The sequence below is a fragment of the Syngnathus floridae genome, chromosome 10 (assembly GCF_059516105.1).
Source record: "Syngnathus floridae isolate MCC-2025c chromosome 10, RoL_Sflo_1.0, whole genome shotgun sequence".
NCBI classification, from domain to species: Eukaryota; Metazoa; Chordata; class Actinopteri; order Syngnathiformes; family Syngnathidae; genus Syngnathus; species Syngnathus floridae.
Window position 1 is genome coordinate 10,355,690 of NC_142422.1, and position 17,956 is coordinate 10,373,645.

The 17,956-nt window shown below is 39.7% G+C and overlaps 1 long non-coding RNA gene across 1 annotated transcript; it reads right to left on the reverse strand.

The window, feature by feature from the left end:
* Positions 1–14,668: 14,668 nt before the first annotated feature.
* On the reverse strand, positions 14,669–16,454 carry LOC148392319 (uncharacterized). Its single transcript, XR_015860715.1, has 3 exons — positions 16,402–16,454; positions 15,121–15,175; positions 14,669–14,919 (listed from the first exon to the last, which is right to left on the reverse strand). It is a non-coding gene; the product is annotated as an uncharacterized LOC148392319 (long non-coding RNA).
* Between the last annotated feature and the right edge of the window lie 1,502 nt (positions 16,455–17,956).

Consider the following 17,956-nt stretch of genomic DNA (forward strand, 5'->3'; position numbering starts at 1 on the left):
AGCGCCACATGTGTGACTGGGTGGGACACTGGTGGCACACTTTCCACTTTGTCACAGGAATAATTAGTCTACGGAGACTGTGTTGATCCTCTGTTCTTCTTTCTTCACCCATTTTCAGAGTTAACGTGTGACACAGTCATCGTCTGCCCCTTCCTCTGAAACATCAGTGACGCTCCATCATACACTGCTCAGGGTCAGCTCGTTATTCTTAGTCATCGAGTGCATGGAAGATCACTATAGAGGATTTTTCCCATTTTCAAGTGATCATTGAGTTGATAATCTTGCAAAGATTGCTTTGCTTCATCATCGCCAGTGCACAACTGCCACTGCAGTGGAGGTGGGGGTCTTTTGCTCAGTTTTATTGCAAAACTGTCTGTCTGTCTGTCTGTCACATTAACCCATTGTTTTTGCCTCTTCAAAGAAGACTTTGGGGAAGAGGACAGACAAAAGTTTAGGGGTAAGAGGGAGGAATGAGATTCAGCACAACTTCAGCCATGACTAGAATCATGCACGGACTTGCACAATTTAGTCAACAAATAATAAGAACTAAAGGAGGTAAAACACACCCTCTTACTGACCAACAATCACAGCAATTTTATATTGTGGAACATACAAGTAATAAAGGCAAACAATTTCCATCTTCAACTGTGAAGCATTATGAGATGAGATTATCTACGCCCTATTGTCTGTGGAAGTCATGTCACATATGCGCCAAGTCACGTTTTCTGCACGTTGGCGCCTCACATGTACATACCAATGAAGGAAGTAGAGACCTTCACATTTTTAAGCTGGAAATACAGTCCCTATGTTGGTTTTGTGTCAACTGATGACGAAAATATTAAAGCTGTTTCAACACTCCACACTGTCGACAAATTGTATCGAAAAAAAAAAGACATCAAATTTGAAACATTTGGAGTCGCAGCATGGTATGTTCACGCTTTCAAAGTCCCAGCTTGTGTGAAGTAGAGCTGCGACTAATGCAGGAGGTTGTTGAATTTTTTATTTTGATGTACATTAATAAGTTTGACCATTATAGAATCAACAGTGAAGTATGTTATGTAAAAATAAACCTCTGACGGTGAGACAGACGTGCCAGCAACATGCTCTGCCATTCCGTTCAATTCAACCAGATAATTACCATGACAGCTTCGAACATAAGGCTATGTTGACCACTTCTTGTTTTGTCCAGGCGAATGTTCGATGTCTGAAGAACAACAAGACGTGAGACTGTCAAGAGCAGCCACTCGTGACTGTGACCTTGTTGCCCTGTGCACCATGCACACCTCGACACCAATTGCAACATGTTGTGGAGCCGACATCACAAAACCTAATTAGATTGTTGAGTCAATCAGCATCCCACAGGTACCTAACATGGCTGTAGAGAACAACAAACCTTTCTAATTGCCTTGAGAATGATTACACCTCTCACCAGGATGAGTGCTTCAAACATGCTTGTTTTTGTTTTCGATTGCCTTGTTATTACGCACGTTAATTGCGCCATGCAAACCAGTTGGAGCGAGCTTGGATACGGAAGTCGAAGTTGATAGCAGTCAGTAAAATAAGACTGCTCACAAACTGGGCTCCTGTAGTGGAAATAAAACAATTTCAACCCACCAAACTGTTGTTCAGAAGCATAGTTAGAGCGTCACCTACGCCAAGCGACAAACATAATTAGCCAGGTTTCACTGCGATAACGCCTACTGTCACTCCTCATTTACAGGGCCGGCTGGAACTCTACTCAATTAAGTCATAAAACATGTTCTTTGCAATGACTCTCTACCACACTGATGCCACCACACTCTAGTTAAATTGCTAAGAAAGTTATGCAAGGCAAAAAAAAAAGTTCCTCATTGAAACTTTGAACTCATTTAAACTTCTTCATCATAATATAGTTCTGCAAAAACTCACCTGCGAGTGAATATGCAACACTTTATGTAAATACATTGAAAGAGACTTTGCTGTCTTAAAAATATATCGCCAATCTTTTGATGAAATACGGAATCACACTTAAAAAATGAATTCCTGAGGATGTTTTCCTCAATAACAAAAATAATAATCAAAGAAAATGGATGGACTGGGAATAGATGAACCGATTAGAATAGCTGTAAAAATGATGGACGACAAAGCGTTAAAGTACTTATTCGAATGTAAATACAAATATGAATACTTTCCATAAACTTCTCCAGCTGTCTTTTTACTTCCTAAAATATGGTGGATTTAAAATCATGAAAAGGGAGAACTGTGCAACATTACGGGGAGTAATGAAAGTGTCCCCCCAGTATTTATGTGCTCACCTACTTGTCTCGGTAATGTTCCTTCTCAGGAGTGTCAGCAAGCTGCGACGTCTGTTTGTGCCCTACACTACAGAAGTATAAAAAAAGCTATATTAGCACGGTGGGATTTATGCTCTCAAGCAAATATTGCCAGCTCCTCAAATGCAGGCCAGTTGTGGTGGCAACTGGAGACCTGAGTGCTGGAAAAGAAATGTGGTCTGATGCAAATGTTGGCCTGCAGTCAGAGCCCTAAAGTCGAACCTGAGGCAGTTAGCCTCGTCCCACACTGCCTTGTACACTACAGTGGATGCAAAGTCGCCATACTAAAGTTGCGCTGTCGCCGCTCACCTCACTGCTTTTCCACTAGGAGCTCTCCAGGGCCCCCTTCTCAGCAACACTCACCCGTCTATGCACTGATGCCTGAAGCCCTCACCACGCCTCTCAAAAGGGGTAAGGCTCCTCTACAAACTGAGATATGTCAGTATTAAAAATGCCAGAGATAAAGTATGTACATACACCGTTCGCTGGAAAGGAGTCAGCACAGGTGTCATAAAGAAGCACAGTCTTACATGACTGCTGATCATCTGGGAAGAGTCATTTTCACTGGTCATAATCCAACAGTGGATAATACAGTGCACAATCCTCATCTATTACCCTGGACAAAGTTTTCATTCACTTCTATTTTAGAATATGTTCTCAAATTCTGGTGCGTTTGATTGCAGTTGCTCAAACTTACAAAGCGAGCATTACGTACATTTGAAATTCCACATTTTAATTCTAGAAAAATGTAGTATTATTATACATCAGTGTTTTTCAACCAGGGGTACGGTGGACGTATTGCAGATGGAAGTTAGAGACATTTAATTTTTATTTTAATAGAATAATTTAGTTTGTTACATTGCCCTGCGGTTGGCTCACGACGGGTTCAGAGTGTAACCCGCCTACCTCCCAAAGACAGCTGGGATTTACGTTCACCCAAAATTAAACATCATCAGAAGTGGGTGGTCTAGCCAAAAATTTGACTCAAGTAAGAGTATTGTTACTAAAGATAAAAAGTAGTTCCAACACTTCCAAAGTGTTGAGTAACTGGTGAGGCCACACCATCACTGGCAATGGTCTGCTGACTTATCCCAGTGGACAGCTCACTTGCCTCTCCCCCCATTCAACTTTTGGCGACACAAATTGGTGTCTATAATTTTCTTCCACAATGTAAAAAAATCAAGTTGTCTGTATACCCCCAAATAGCTCAAATTATGTTGATATTATAAATGTTCCTGCAAGCTTACTAAGATACTAAGTTATTCGGCCATGCGTGAGAGCTTACTAAAATACTGCATGAAAATTATCATGTTTAAAACAAGATGACAGTAAAAACCTAAGGCACATGAAATACATGAGGGTAACATATTTTTAACAAGCAAGAGCTATTTTATTGGAGAGGAGTGCAAAACAAACCTGCGCGAGATAATTACACAAAAATGGCCTCATGAAAATTGCCGAAAACGAGACAGTTCTCACAAATCAGAGTATGAAATAGTCAAAGAGTTGAAATATAAAATAGAAGTTTTCAACCTCAGAAATTGTCCAGCAATATTACACCAACAAGGAATGAGTCCAAATTTAGCCACAAAAAACAGTTTTAAATCAGGATCAACTGGCTTACTAGGCAGAGCTGACTAACAGCAGATTTTTTTCGTCGTATTTAAGGTTAACACAAGTTGAGTGTGAGGCCAGGGGTCTTCTGACTCTTCTGACTATAAGTTGCAGACCATTGCCTCTACCAGGCTTCATATTAATGAGTCACTTTGAAAACTGGGAGGCGGCTCTCATGTCTCTTAATTGCAACATTTTCTAGTTTCTCGTTCCTTGATGCTTCAACCTAGAAATTATTCTCACTCTGCCATATTAGGAAGCAACTCAATTGGCTTCCATGCACATCGACTGCGTGTGGATTGAGCATTAACTAATTTTAACCAAGGATTCACAGATGTGTATACTTTTTCGATGGAGTTTTGCTACAGTGACATCGTATGAAAATAGGCGGGTGGATAGTAAACGCAGCGGGACTTAAAATAAATAGTCTTTGTGATTCCTTGATTATTTTAATTTAAATGGCAATTCTCAAAATTCTTTGTTAAAATGTAAACAAAATCAGTTTCACTTGAAATTCCTCTTCTGAGTGTGTCAGTCTGTCATAAGGGAGCTGCCCACTGATGACTGAGGGTGGTTCTCCTCTGTGGGAACAGAGTAGAGGACTGGCTAAGCTCTGTGCCATGTCAGCAGCATTTAGCAGAGACCAAAAAGCCTCACTGCTGTCGCTCATTGTGACCGCAGTGTGTTTGCGTTAGCGTCAGCTCACAACACTTGATGCTGAGCAGCACTCAGACATGGGCCAACACAGACAAAGGAGGAACATGCAGAGGAACTATGAGTATTTTGGGTAAGGGGATCCAGCAAGATCATGGCAACCTGCCATACTTTATGGACTTAGTTAAGGGACTGTTTATTTTTTTTAAATAGGTATATAATTGTAATGCTGTTTTTTTTCCATCCTCTAGTAGCAAGGAGCCTATGACATATAACAGAGGAGAACATTTGAAAAAAAAACCGAGTTAACTGCAAGAGGAATGTTTTTTTTTAATTTAATTATGGTTATTATGTAATAAGAGAATGGAACACAATTTCACATGGTACACCTCAGTGGTACTCAAAATGTTTCTTGTTAATCCAAATATAAAACTGTCCCCATTCACTAATTTACTGCAGCCCTTTCAATCTACTGTTGAAGAAGCCATTCGCTTCCCTCAGAGATGTTTTAATTTAAAAGTGAGCGAACATTTGAAACGGCATACTTTTATTTTTTTTGCAAAGCACATTTATCATGATAATTCTTACCTAATGTAAGTGTATGCAGGTTTGAGATGTTAGTGAATGTTGCAAATCGGATTTTTTCAAATTCATGAATGAACACAAATAAAAAAATGCACGTGGTTGTTATTTAAATGTGAGTTTGTCCTTCGCTCTCATGATAAAAGACTACAAAAGTGAAGTACGACGGCCAAAATGACATTAAAGTTAAACACACTTCTTGATATTTTACATCTATAAAATATGTTGAGATGCTCAGGCTGTGGCTTGCGGACTATGGTGAGAGGGGGATGAATATCGGAGGCGTTTAGTGGAATCAGCACGGTATGACTCCAATAAGGTATTACGGCTCCTGTCGGCTCATTTAAACGAATGCAAGCTTTATCTTGTGGTTTCAAATCATAGAAAGACAATTAAAAGTGTGTTAAAGAACCTGCTACTCATCCCAGGAAATTATGATTCCGGTTTACACCGCTTAGGTGATGAGATCACATGCCTATATTGGGATAGCCTAGAATGTGTTTGTTGTGTAAACACCCCCCCTCCCCACACACACACACACACACATCTGCATGTACACATACTTGCATCAGGAGGCTAATTACTGGAGCTCATGCGTTACTGATACAATCTCTTATTTTTCTCCCCTTCCATGTCTAATGGCTGTGACAGTAAATGAAGAATGCCTGGGGGGGCATTTTCATTGTGACACGTTTGAGAACGCTAGCAAGCATGATGTGCGTGTGTGCATCTGTGAGCGCCAGTGAGCCTCTTTGCGACACTTCAAAGTGCTGTCACAAATCACAAACACACACACTGAAAGCTTGATAAGATCTGTTCAAATTCTCCATCAAAGATCCACCATTAGTTGTCATCTGTCACCACTGTGTTGAGGCTAGGATGAAGCGGTTATATTTCCATCAAGATGCATATTTTTTTATTCGTATTATTACTATTTTTTTTTTTTTTTTAAAGGATGGATGGCTTGATAGCAGCAAGATAGACCTGGCATCTCACAATTAGGTCGCTATTGTTGGTGTTCACAGCTGACCACAATCTTGTTCTCTGCATCATCTAATTGGAGCTCTCACAATCACTTCACTTTAATAAAAGAATACATAATGTGTAAGATAAAGTGCCTTTAACATGTTCAGTTTGTTCCTATTCCATTCCAGTAAATCACAGGTGTCAAAGACAAGGCCCAGGGGCCAGATACGGCCCGCCACATCATTTTAGGTGGCCCGCAAAGACAAATTGTGCATCAAATTCCAATTCAATTCCAAAATTTCAAATTGTTTTCACTTTTAAAAAATAGAGATATTGATAGCAATTCTTATTACCGTTCATTTTTTAAAATAATTCTTATTTTTAAATATTTCTTTTTTTTTTTTCTTTTCAAAGTCAAAGTCTGCTTTATTGTCAATTTCTTCACATGCCAAGACACACAAAGAGATCGAAATTACGTTCCAACTATCCCACGGTGACAAGACAGTTCACAATGTACGTACATACAAGTACACAACACAAGTATAATAAAACAAGAAGGCACAATCAATGAATAAATAAGAGTGATGAATGAATAATAAATAAAGAAATAACACAATAAATAAGTACAGGACGCTACGCAGAAGGGGGAAGATAGTTTCGATACAGTGAACTCTCATTTTTCGCTGGGGTTACTTTCCAAAAAGAAACCGTGATAGGCAAAACAGTGACCTTTATTTTTTTGCAATTATTATATGTATTTCATTTTTAAATATTTGAACAGTTTTTATTAGTCTCTGTTTTGAAAACTAGTTATTCATCAGTTTGTTGTGTAGCCTATACTATATATACAATATGAGACGGTCATACATTTATTTGGGTTGACAATTTTAATGGTCCTTTGAGGCAAACTATGACTATGATGCGGCCCGTGACAAAAATAAGGTTGACACCCCTGCAGTGGGTGAACAAGAGTTGACATTGCAGCCTGCTATCAAATCTCAAAAGTTAAAAATGATGTATTGAGATCTTCCAATGGTTCTGGCGTACTCAATCTTGTCGTTTCTTAACAAATACATGTCAACATCAACATCATTTTCAGCGTCAACTTTGTTTTGTTGTATACGGTACCTTTTGTGGATATTTTGATCTTTTTACATGTGTCTTATCCTTATTCTCATTCCCTTGTTTATTTTTACAATGACTCCTCTAACCTGATGTCTATTCTAGTGCATCTATCGTGCGACAGATGCTGTCCCTCATGACATTCCTGCAAGGGAATGCTTAAGAATGCAGGAGGCCCAGCACTCATGGATCACACTGACATGTGGTCAGCATCAGCACATTATGAACTACAGTTACTTGACACCTCACTATTGTTGCTCCATCTAAATATGAACAATAAGGCTCATTCGAGGCCCACACTGACAGCACATTTGCGCTTATCATTTCGGCATAGTCGCCTCGCTTGATATGGCCACTTCGCTTCTATTCATCGGCTTCCCAAATTTAACCTACCAAGATCCCCTAAAAGCAGCCCCACCCCTCTTGATGTTTCAGTCCCTTGTTAGATCAACCACAGGGCAAGTGTGGAAAGCAATGTGGCAAAGGGCATGGAGGAGCTACTCAGTAGAAGATGATCTTATCTTGAAGGCGCCTCGATGTTTTGTCGGAGGCACTTGGGGGCAGTCGTGTTTAGCCCCGTTTTGGCCCACGTGTCCATCTTGATGGTTCAGTGGCTGGATGTTCCTGTAATTGTGCGGCCATCGGGTTGATTCCCACTCAAGCCCTTTTGTCTCGTCGTCATTACTGTCTCAGTCCTCAACTGCTTGTCGCTGAAAACTGTCAGTTGAGAGCAACGTCCTTTGGATAGATCTTTAAGAGGTCAGAAACTGTGCAACTTTTGAGCATCGTTAGAACATCAACTCAACTTTCATTTGACCTAGGGATGCCATACATTTTCATCTATAGCAACACATCTGTTTGATTTGATTGGTTATGCAAAATAAAAATGTAAATGTAAGTTGCGGGTCTGTGATGAATGGTGAAGTCCTGCGTGAATGTCCAATTCACCTTCCGCTTTGCTATTTATAGACACATTACTTCCTATTTTGGCGTTGAATGTACAAGTAAGTGCTTATGGGATCATAAAGAATATTTTTGTGTATAGTGGTTGGAAGAATGGGGGTGGAATAGAGCCTAGTTTGGTTAATGGACTGTTTCACCAACCATGACACTGATCTGCACATCTACTGTATGTCACCGTCAAATACTCACACCCTCTACCAGCTTCTAATGAGACTGCTGAGGTCCCTGTCGACAGCATACCTTACATAAAGAGCAGGAAGAGAAGGGAACAGTGGCTGAATGAAGTAGTGGATGAGAGCAGTGTGGGGAAAATTAGGAAGTGAACAGAGGTGGAGCGCTGAGGCTTTGTGAGAGAAGAAGAAATTAACAGGACCCCGGGGATGGTCAGATCGCAGCCACAGTCCCTGGAGAGAACTTGCCACAGGGCTCCCCGCCCAATGCTTGTTACGCAAGGCGGGGGCCACAAGGGGACTCCTTGGGCTACGCTTCACAAATGTGAGGCTCAACTTAAGTTCACCGAGCAAGCTGGTTAAAAGTCAGCTTGGATGGGAAGGAAGCTCACCACAATTATGACCTGCTTTAAAGCATTCTATTAGAACAGAAGCCGGGAAATTATCATAAACTCAGATACGTTTAAAATCAATTTGGGAATAAATCCTCACAATGACGTAGTCTTATTCTCTGAGAACATTACACTCAATAGGCCGAGTGAGTCCCATGTAGGGAATTTTAGGGGACTGAAATGTCAAGCAGATCACTAGGGATGAGGGAATTGGCCAATAATATGCATCCAGCTCAATGACACTGACACCTTCCATTGGCAGCACCATAAATTTGGAACTGCACTTTTCCAAAGGACAGGCGTAGCATCACATTCAATAGCACTGAAGAGGAAAAAAAAACTCAATACAGCAAATGAGATCATGCTGAGAGTGGTGGTGTCACTTCCTCACTTTAAATTAGAAGGGAGAGTAACAGAAAAGGAAAAAAAAGTCACATTTTGTCTTTGTACTCATTTATACACATTTGACACTGAGATGAGGGCGGACAATTGCATTGTAGTGGTATGAATGGAAACCAAGAGATGTTGATTCATCTTCACTAAGGGTATTTGTAATGCTCCTATTCTTGCCACTCGGTCAAGTTTGCACAACATAAATGAATATAAAATTGATGACATCAATCTTGTGACAAGCACTGGAATCCAACAGTAAAATATAATCTACAGACTGTACTGTATGTTATCATATCCAATATAATTAAGTAACTGGTTTAGGATTGAATGTTCTTTTAATTGTTGAAATAATTCATTTATTTAACAGAAAATTACTCTGATTTTTGATATTTGGATTATTGATGTCAAAACTATTCATTATGCATGCCTAACATGTCATGAGATTGACTGGCAACCAGTGCATATTGTACAAGGTATCTTCCCCTTACCCATGACCCTGAAATAGCCGAATTGGTCAATAAAAGGTCGACAGAAAACTAATAACAAACCCCAGCTTTTAACTAGGGTTTGAATCAATCCATCTATACCACTTGCCCTTATTAGGGTTACGGCTGAGGTGGAACTGACTTTTTGGGAGAGAGGAGTGGTTCAACTTGGATTGGTCACCAAGGAATTGCAGGCACATATAGACAAAGAAACATTATATTCACATTCACACCAATGGACAACTGACTTTAGTTAACCTAATAGGTTTTTGGAATGTGGGACGTAGCAGGAGAAAACATATGTGTACGAAATACATTCACTTCTAAGAAAGGTGACCAAATCTCGAATGTCTTACGTAACTACTCAGTCACTGGCGGCTCATTCGGAATGGTGAGGTGGAAACGGAGAGTGTAGGATGAGGAGGGGCAGAAAGGAAAGGATCCAGCGATAAAAAACAAAATGTCCTTTATGGTAACCAAATCATCACAGAACAAAGTGACGGTGGCTGAACTAACAAGCACTTAACACAGTGTGCATCATGGTCACAGTTAGTATCTCTCCACTGTGGAAACAAGATGACTGCAAAAATATTCAGTGACAGTGAGATTGCAAAAAATATGTCATGTGGTTGCACAAAAACCAAGGCTTTAGTTGAAAACGCGTTGGCACCATTTAGTCAACGTTTGTCACCAGAGCTTGAGAAAGCCCAGTATTTCAGCGTCTCTTCTGATGCATCAAATTCTGGCCACACAAAGGTGTTTCCTTACACTGTTCAGTATTTGGTGAATTAAATTAAATCCAAATAATAGTCTTATCTACCTACACCAGTTATATCAGTTACATTTCCTCCTACGTATTTGTTTAGCTAAGAGTAGCAAGTGGCAGAGGCACAGGCAAGCACCCACAACACTCTAAGCAATCATGTAAGCTGTTTACACTTTACGTTGCTACATTTGGTTATTCTTACAGACTGTGAGAAATTACATTTCTGTTTTTTATTCCACATAAACAAACAGAACCTAATTATTTATTCTACCTTTTTTCTCCCAATACTGCCCCCAGGTGTTCACACCAACAAACACTGTCGAAAATAAACCAAAATAATAAAGGCCTGCTGCCAAATAGTAAGTGTCAATTTTAGTAACTAGAGCTATACAATTGAAGCGTAGATGGGAAACAGTGCGAGCTAAACAATTTACACGTCTAAACAGCAGCACAACAATGTTAACTATACTAAACATCACACATTGTACTGACTCAATGTCAAAGACCCACACAAACTTGAACATCAAATTCCCATCTGTACATTACTGCTGCGCAACAAATTGTAAACAATCGCTGTAGTGCAAGGCAATCCATGCGAGAATTAAGACATGGTGAGGTAACTTTCAGCACAACATAGGCACAACCCAATACAACAGCATCCATCCATCCATCCATCCATCCATCCATCCATCCATCCATCCATCCATCCATCCATCCATCCATCCATCCATCCATCCATCCATCCATCCATCCATCTTCTGTACCGCTTGTCCCCACAGGGGCCATGGGTGTGCTGGAACCTATCCCAGCAGTCATCGGGCAGTCGACGGGGGACACCCTGAACCCGTTGCCAGCCAATCGCAGAAACAAACAACCATTCGCACTCGCTCACACCTATGGGCAATTTGGGTTGCTCACTCAGCCTACTATGCATGTTTTTGGGATGTGGGAGGAAACCGGGGTGCCTAGAGAAAACCCATGGAGGAATGGGGAGAACATGCAAACTCCACACAGGAAGGGTCGGAGGACCACTTGACAGTGAGGCAGCATTGCAAACTACAAATCCAAAACACCCTAGATTTTTAACAACAAAACTAATAATAATAATAATGGCAATGTTTAATATCATTATTATAATGATAATATTTTTTTTTTTGATGTGACAGACTGATGAGTGTAGGTAACCAAAATTCATACACCAAACTATGAACTGCATTTACAACTTTGCACTGTACTTGACTGGATGACTGCACTGCATGACCCATTTTTGCCACGTAAACTATCCACGTCATTAAACATTATTCCAAGGTGTGAATTAAAAAAAACAAATCAACAACCCAAATTAAAACATTTCATTTGACTTCATCCGTCACACTGTTTATTTTTCCAAGATGAAAACAGCAACAGAATCAAGCCCTATGCGGCAGTGCTGACATAAAGCAGATGGCTGCAGCAGCCGTGTAGAAGGTGTTATCGCAGGCTGACAGTGAAGATCTGCTATTGAAACAAGAGGGGCGGAGTGTTGGCATAAGGTAAAGTGCCACCTTCTCTCAGTCTATATGCAGTATTGCCACTGTGTGATAAAACATGAGCTTCTCTAATGGCAGGAGTTAGATTTAAACTTGAAATTCCATCAATCTATTTGCTCTGTTGTTTATTCTTCTTAAGGGAACTTGAGCCTATCTCAGCTAACTTTGAGGGGAAAAAAAGTTACTACTCAATCACAAGATGTATAGAGACAGATCACCATTCATACTTTCTCTGAGTGGGACCTGGCTGCATGGAACTCAGGCAAGTCAACTAGGACGTGACGTTAGCTGACATCTTTAGAACATCAAACAATGACTATTTCGATTTCGAAGTACACTATGATTGCTTTCAGAGCACTCTGTTTCAAATTAGTTTCAAGTAGCCTTTTCCAAACTTAGGGTCAGGAACCAAAGCAAAATTTGTTATGCCAAAACACAATATATTTTTAGATGTGTCAGTGCTGGACTTGTAGTTGCCGATAGATAGAATCTATATGTTTTGAAGTACAGACCTTGCACTGTATCTGATTTTGTACTGATTTTGTTTTGGGGCAGTTGTCCCTAGGAAGAAGAAATCGCACATGACCAATGCTCCATAAATAGTATTATTTGTATAGTAAACCCCTACATACTGTTTTACTTTTACTAACATAAAAGCAAACAAAAACGCCGATCAACTTACAACAAAGAATAACAATTTTTTTTTTTAGTCTGTCAGAGAAAAGATTTGAAGAACATCAAACTGCCCAAAATTAAAAAAAAGAAGGAAATAATAGCTAAAGATAAGAATTAGGAGAATGTTTTTGATCTGGTTAAGCAGATAATTAATAGGAACAATTGTTTTGGTTTGTGAACATATCAATTTGCAAACAGTCTCAGAAAGAATTAAGTTTGGGATGAGGTGCCATTGTGCCAGTGTTTGACAACGAAGAGGAGTCATTAGCAAGAGATGAATTATTCATTCATTTCTTTATCATTTACATTCCCTTCATTCAACACTCAGGGCCCTATTTTCATAGACTGGTGCCCTTGCGCTCGTTGTAAAAACAGGCGCAGCTTCATTTCTGTCCAGTTTACCATGTTTGAGACCGTGTTGTGCCTCGCTGGGTGTTCCGGCGCACCTGGCAATTTGGCGACAGAACATGGACTGCGTTTGGAGTAGAAAATGCGTGAATTTTCATTTTCACCTCTCGTTTAGTGTATTAGTGAATTTGGCGAACCATCTTCTCTTTCCACAGCGCTTTAACTGAAACTTACGTAACTGTTTTAGGAATGTGAGCTAATCAGGCCCATTTCCAATCAGACTTTGTATTTAATTTAATACTGCCGACTTTGAATGGGACACAAGTTACTTCCTCTGTGGCTTTAAATTCTTTTTGGGGTGTAAAAGAAAGCTTCCCTATGAAGGAGCAGAGGATGTTTGCCAGTTTAGAAGGTGGTGGGTAGTGGCGGTTGGTAGAGTGGGCTGTCAATTTGTGTGTATGCTATGCAGACCAACGATGGGGGAGGGGGCTCTAGACAGGGATTAACATGATCAAAGAAACAAATGCAGAACCACATAGAAGAAATAAGAGAGCCAGAAGAGCCATGCAGGGCCCATACAACATCACCCCCTCTTAGTCCTTTCCCATAATAACTCCCAGGGAAGCAGAGAACTAGAAGTGAACCTTGGCTTCAACTGCTCTCAAGCCCTCAAATACAAAAAGCATTTTTTCTTGTATCTGGCATTAGTTTGTACACATCATTTTGAAATCATGTGCTGGCATGTGCCGTATCGGACAGCAAATAAACAAGCAAATGGAGTTTAATAGAGTTGTACCTGAAGCCTCCAGGACATGCACACATGCACACTTGGACACACACACTCATGCACACACACACACATGCACACAAACACACACATATGCACGCACGCAAGTAGAGCATATCATAGCTGGCATGCTAATACTGCCAAAGGGAAGCCAAAAACTAATAGCGGAGACATTAAGGAAATGATCCCCAGGCTGATGTGTTTTCTATTGATGGCGACTAAACACAATTGCTATATTTATCATACTCCGAGAAACAGAGCGAAAGAGAACCCCACACCACCACACCATTCTCACTGCCGTCCCTCTCACTTGTCCCCGGGAGAGTGATGAGAGTTGCCTGCAGGAGGGAGAGCAACTTAGTGTTTCGTGTGTATGTGTGTGTGTGTGAGTATGTGTGTACGTGTGTGTGTGTGTGTGTGTGTGTGTGTGTGAGTATGTGTGTATGTCACCCATCATTGTACTGCACTCTCGAAACAGAAATAAGCTATACAGATGTTTTCACTGCACTTGTTTGACTGGGAATATGCATATTCCTACAACCAAGCTATGAAAAGGACATTCTTTAAACTATATTGAGAAAACAGAAGACATTTTGTACACTTGTATATTCAATCTCTCTTGCTACATTCTACCTTTACACCTTTTTAAAACGATGTGGAACACTGCACGGGTGGACAGTTGCAGGGCATACAGACATAAACACAGCTTGACGGACAACTCAGAGTAAATTTCTAGTTCCTGTAAAGTGAAATTATAGATTTGTTTCTGAATATATTCTAGGTTTTTGAAAAGCCATCCATCAATTATCTGAAGGACTTTATCCTCAAGATGGTCATGGGCAGAAAGGTGCACCTTGAACTGGTTGGCGGCCAATTGAAAGTTCCATCCATCCATGTGGAAAACATGCAAACTCCACATCATCGAACCTGCACCCTCTGAACTGTGAGGCGGACGTGCTAACAATTGCGAACCAGTGAAAAGGACTATGTCGTACTCACTCGTGGAAATCCTGTCAAACGATAGGTGTCCGGTCTCGGTGGGTCAATATCCCGCTTGTTTGGATAGTTCACTGGCATGGCCACTTTAGAGTGCCTCATTGTCATGACATGGAACATTTCCACCATGGCCAGATTGGATTTATAGTATTCCACCCAGTGGCACTGAAAATGGGAGAATGAGAAGGATAATTATTGAGGCCCATAATTGACAGGGATTAAAATACCGGCACAACAATATGACAGTCAGTAATAAACTAACTTTTATATACAATGCACCAGTGGTAGGTAACACCAAGTGCATTTGCTTGCATAAGATTTGTCAACATTGATTTCTATACAATGCTTCAGGCTACCTGCTCCTACCTGCAGAGAGCTAACTTTGCACCAACAGGGAACGGAAGCTGAAACAGCAGGATGCCTAAAAAAAGAATAGAAGCTGAGAAAGGAGAACGGTGTCAGGCAAGGTGGATATGTTCGTGGATCGTGTGATGGAAAGTTCCGGAACACTCTTTGTTGTCTTTTCGTAACAGTTTACAAATTCTATTAGCTCACTTTAATCTCCTCATAAACTCGTAATTGACCCTTTCCCCTCCACTAAAAAAAAATGGGCCCCAACTTTTGATAGGGATTATTTATTTATTTTATTTGGTAGCGACTGTAGTTATAAATACTTTGTGCTGAGAACATCGTATTAAAAAAAATAGTCATTGGCTTTTCCTTCTTCATTTTAAAGCATGCGCTTGAGATGACCACCATTCAGAATTTCTTGAGGCGCGGCAGTCTATCTTTCTGTGGTGACTGTCGCTATTGCGCTCAATTCTTCAAGGAACATTGATGCGATGATGCCTCTGGCCGAGATTGCAGCCTACGCTGTGCACTTAAGATAGTCTTGAGGTTTGGTGGCTACTTTGTTGGGCCTGCAGGTTTCCCAGATGACATTTGTCTTTGACATCACCTTTCCTTCAGGAAATTTCGCCCAAATTGTGCACTGGGCCTGCTTTTTTGGGGCTGCCATGTACATCATACAGTTTTATTAGTTCAATAATGTAATTAGGCAAAAACTGAGAAAGCTGTTGTGCTCATGTTCAATCAGTCAGGCTTCGGTCCGGCTCAATATTATTCAGTCATATTCCGAACCTATCTTCAGTCATAGTCCATCTTCATGACGGTTGCTGGTGGTTCATAATTGTTTTGGATATTTCATTATAGTTACTGTTTTAATTTCATTTTGAGTTTCTTTTGATTAGTTTTTAGAATGGGTTTGTTAGTTTTAATTTGTTTTCATTTGCCCTCCTCCAAAATGCTTCATTTTAGTTTTGCTTTTATTAGTTAAGTATTATCATTTTTAAATATATTGACTGTATTATGATTGCAGAATAAAAAAGTCATTTAGTTTTGTGTAATAGAGTAAATAAAACTATAATTCTCACATTTAAAATGAATCCCAAAAACTCATGTGTGATGTTAATTGAAAAAGATAAAAACAAGGGACATTTTTCTGATGATTCCAATTCATTTTATAAAGGTAATATGTAAGTTAGTTTACGTTGTTGTTGCTTTAAGCATTTTTGTTATTATTTTATTTTTGTCAACGAAAATGTTTTAGTTTTACTTAGTTGGTTAATTTTCATGAACGTTACTAACCTTGCTCCGAGGCCTGTTTACACCCCAATGTGCGGCCTTGACTGGTTGCTTGTTCTTGTTCAAGGTCATACTAGTTCAGGGAAGAAAAAAGTCAAAAGACAAACAAAACAACAAAATGTTTTTCATGTATCACATACACACTTAAATCTACATATTTCAGTGAAATAAAGAATTCCCATTTCAACAGTTATGTATATCTATTTTACAAATAATGAATTGAGCAGGTGAGGTATGTGACACGGGACCTGTGGTGATGAGGAGAGGCGGGTGAATCCAGGGGAGGTTGGGAGAGGTCTTTGGACCAGTGCTAGGTGAGGCTCCCCCTCTCAATTTAAATATGAGAGGGACATTGGCCTGAAACCATAATCATGTTTTCATTATTCATACCTTTCCTTTCTTCCCATTACATATTTGTTTGAAATTGAAACTTTATACTGTGGTTATTGTTTTTTTCTGTAGTTTATTTTGGTATGGTTACTGTTCTTGCGTCTGTAAGTAATAAATACAAACAAGTCTCAAAAAAAGTATTATTCCTCAAGATAAAAGTTTTTTTTATTTATTTATTTAAAACAAAAAGCTTTCTTCAAACACACGCGTCAAGAGGAGCAACAGTAAATGTTTGTATGTCAGTCCTCCGTGCCCCATGGGAAAAAGCCCAAGTACATTGGGAAAAAAAAAGGTGTTTTATTGACTCACTTTATTTCAATAGTGGTTGCACAAAATAAAATCATCTGGATACAGATACGTATTCTAAATAGAAATAAAGTCTACTTTGAAAATGTATTCAAAAATAACAAAAATGGAGAAATGATGCAGATGAAACACAGGAAGAATTCAAACCCACAATGTCTTGACTATTAGGCAGATGTGCTAACCACTATGTCCCTCTGCTGCCCGGCTCCAAATTGGGAGGCTGAATTAGACCTTAACCATGAATTGTCAATGTATCACTTTGATGACTTTGTGAAACTGGCTTAGAGGTGGTCCTGCTTCTCTTGAAGTCGAAAATTAGCTCTTTGGTTTTGCTTGTGCTTGTATACCAGTTCAAATTAGATTTAATTTCAGAAGGACAATTCTAGTTTTTTCCACACATAAGTGGTCATTTTATATCACACTGACAGAAATGATGATTTATATGGGTTATGGGAAAAAACAATATAATTGATTCCAGTCAAAATGTGGGAGGGAGGTTACAAGTCAGGGGATTAAAATCAGGATAAAAATGCAACCACAGCAATTTACTTTTCTCTTGTTGCTACTCGGGGCCCCATTGACATGTTGAACTAAAATAACTTATTTTCCCAAAATTGTGTCATTTTGACTTATATACACTGTAAGAAAGCAAGGCAAATGCTTAAAAGATGAGTCTCAAAGTAAAGTATTAAAAAAAACAACAACAATACAGTGATCCCTCACCACTTCGTGCTTCACCTTTCACGAATGTGCTACTTATGCGAGTTTATAAATGACGGGAGAGCGGCATTCAAATACATGCGGATAGGAGTTGGGACAATGGCAATGAGCCCTGATTGGGCGGGGCGTGCCTCTGAGCAAT